The sequence below is a fragment of the Otolemur garnettii genome, unplaced genomic scaffold (genome assembly GCF_000181295.1).
Source record: "Otolemur garnettii isolate 467f Iridium unplaced genomic scaffold, OtoGar3 scaffold00039, whole genome shotgun sequence".
Classification (NCBI taxonomy): Eukaryota; Metazoa; Chordata; class Mammalia; order Primates; family Galagidae; genus Otolemur; species Otolemur garnettii.
The window spans coordinates 6,458,240-6,461,333 of NW_003852434.1; positions in this window are offsets into that span (position 1 = coordinate 6,458,240).

The following is a 3,094-nucleotide window of genomic DNA, read 5'->3' on the forward strand; positions in this document are numbered from 1 at the left end:
AAAGTTTAGAAAACATATAATGTTGTGGCAGGCGCCTGTAGTCCCAGCTACTTGGGAAGTTGAGGTGAGAGAATGGCTTAAGCCCAAGAGTTTGAGGTTGCTGTGAGCTGTGACGCCACAGCATTCTACCAAGGGTGACATAGACTCTGTCTCAAAAAAAAAAGAAAACATCTATTACATTACAACTATCTGTTAATATTTACCTACCTTTAGTTCTTATTTCAGTTGGAAAGCTTTTGACTGCAAGTAACATAAAAACCCTAATTCAGATAGCAAATGATAAGGAAATTTATAATCCCACAAAAGAAGTACAAGCAGGGCAGGCTTCGGCAACTCAGTATGTCACCAAGGATCCAGGTTCTTCCCCTTTCTGCTCTGTCCTCTTCAGTGCTGGCTTCGTTCACAGACTCTGGTAACATGATGGCTACAGCTGTTCCATGGACCCATTCAGACCTGGTAGCAAACAGGTGAAGAACATGAGTAATTCTTGTCCCCTTCACAGACTTGAATAACTCTTTTTCATAGGCCCTCTTAGCAAACCTCTCATGGTGTCTCTTCAAGTCTTTTTTTTTTTTGAGACAGAGTCTCACTTTGTCACCCTCAGTAGAGTGCCATGACGTCACAGCTCATAGCAACCTCAAACTCATGGGCTCGAGCAATCCTCTTGCCTCAGTCTCCCAAGTAGCTAGGACTACAGGCGCCCACCATAACACCCGATTATTTTTTAGAGATAGAGTGTCGCTCTTGCTCAGCCTGGTCTCAAATCAGTGAGCTCAAGCAATCCGCCCACCTCCCAAGTGCTAAGATTACAGGCGTGAGCCACCAAGTCTGGCATCTCTTCAAGTCTTATTGGTCAGGATAGGGTCATGTGGCCATTTCCCCAATCACTGCCAACAACAATGAGATTCCACTAATTGTCTCTGAGTAATACTTCTTTGGAGAGGAGAGTGTGTTGGTGGGTCTACAACACTGAATATTACAGTTCTGTGCTTTTTGCATATGACAGAATGTATAATTTTCCCCTAGACTTTAATCCACTTAAAGATTAATATTCTTGGCTCAGTGCCTGTGGCTCAAGTGGCTAAGGCGCCAGACACATACACCTAAGGTGGTGGGTTCGAATCCAGCCCGGGCCCGCCAAAAACAACAATGATGGCTACAACCAAAAAATAGCTGGGTGTTGTGGTGGGCACCTGTGGTCCCAGCTACTTGGGAGGCTGAGGCAGGAGACTCGCTTGAGCCCAGGAGTTGGAGGTTGCTGTGAGCTTTGATGCCACTGGCACTCTACTCAGGGGGACAGCTTGAGACTTTGTCTCAAAAAAAAAAAAAAAAGATTAATATTCTTTATATGTATGCCTGCTATGAATACTGTCTCAAATTTAAGTACATTTAAGGCCAGGTGTGGTGGCTCATGCCTATAATCCTAGTACAATGGGAGGCCGAGGCAGGTAGATTGCCTTAGTTTGAGACCAGCCTGAGCCAGAGCAAGACATCTCTAAAAATAGCCGGGCATCGTGGTGGGCACCTGTAGTCCCAGCTACTTGGGAGGCTGAGGCAAGAGAATTGCTTAAGCTCAAGAGTTTGAGGTTGCTGTGAGCTATGATGCCATGGTACTCTACTAAGGTCAACAATGTGAGAGTCTGTCTCAAAATACAAATTAATTAATTGATTGATTAATTTAAGTACATTTATAAGGAGCCTAAAGTTAAAATTTTGGATGCTTCAATACCCTTAAACTTTATATGTAGTTTTTATATTTTCACATTTGAAATAAAATAATTTTTATAACCTTAATATTGCAATTTTTAAATAAAGCTTATAATGCCTCCACCTGGAAGCCTTGTTTTCTTACTGCTTTGTTTATCCCTCTTACTTTTAGTTGTCCTTTCAGGCTCCCCAGCACCAAAAGAATCGACCTTAAGGGAAGGAGACTACTGGGCACAAACACTGTTTCTTATCTTACCACAAAGACTAAATCAAGATTGAAGCCATCCTGTTTTCTTTTCCCTGTCCCCTTTGCCACTTGGAAGCCTAATCTCTTACTTATATTATTATAAGGATCTCCTAATTACTCATCCTGACTTTCCTTAACAGTTCTTAAATGGCTCCCCCTTTCTTATAGGGACAGAAGGTCCTCACCTAAACCTGTACCCACCTATTTCTTCAAGCCCAACTCTTTTCCCTCCCTCCATGAATTCTCTTCTCCAACCACACACGAGTTGAGAAGTCTGAACATCCATGCTCTTTTACCTTTTCCTCCTATGTTTTGTGCAGCTCCTTTGAATTCCTATCATGGTGACAAACGTTCGTGTTCATTAAAACCCAGCTCACACATAAGTTTCAATAATCGCTGTCATGCACAGGGCTTTCATCATTTTTCTTTGCTCCCATAGCCCTTTGTAGATTTACAGTGGCACTTATGAGGCATTTTAATCATGTCCACAAATCTGTCTCGCTTGGCTTTAAGCTTATAAGAAGCAGGCATGATATCCCAATCGTCTTTGTATTCCCTGTAATTAGCATCTTCTGTGGCACACAGTAACCCCTCATAGAATGCTCTTCTAAGCTATTTGCTTAATGCAAAGTTATAGAGCCAAAGATGAAAGATTATTCTGAGGTGCGAGATGAAAGGAAAACAGTGGCCTGGTTTGTGCAATTAAAATGGCTTTATTTCACCAGACTATAGATGGGGTAAGATTTCCAACCAGGCCAGGATGAAATCCACACATGGGTAATGGTGAACAGGGGTTGTAAAGGTCAGGAAGGTGGATGGCGGGGCATTCCCTTTCCTGGGTTGGACATCTGTTGCAAGGGTGAGGGTTGGCCCATTTACCTTTCCGGGGACATCCAGGGGAGAAGGTAGAGGGTTGATTCTTTTAGGCGGGTCCACTCTATTTGGGCAGGGTTTGATTGTGTCACTTAATGGCATAGACGAGCATTCACATTTGAAACCTGGCTGAGATAAAATCTGAGTGAGTGACTTGCCTAGGGTTACTCAGTTAGGGTTAAGTAGGATACTACATGTAGAGTGCCTGGAACAGTACCTGGCATTTAGCAGTACACAGGACTGCCTATGTGTTTTTTTTTTTTTTTT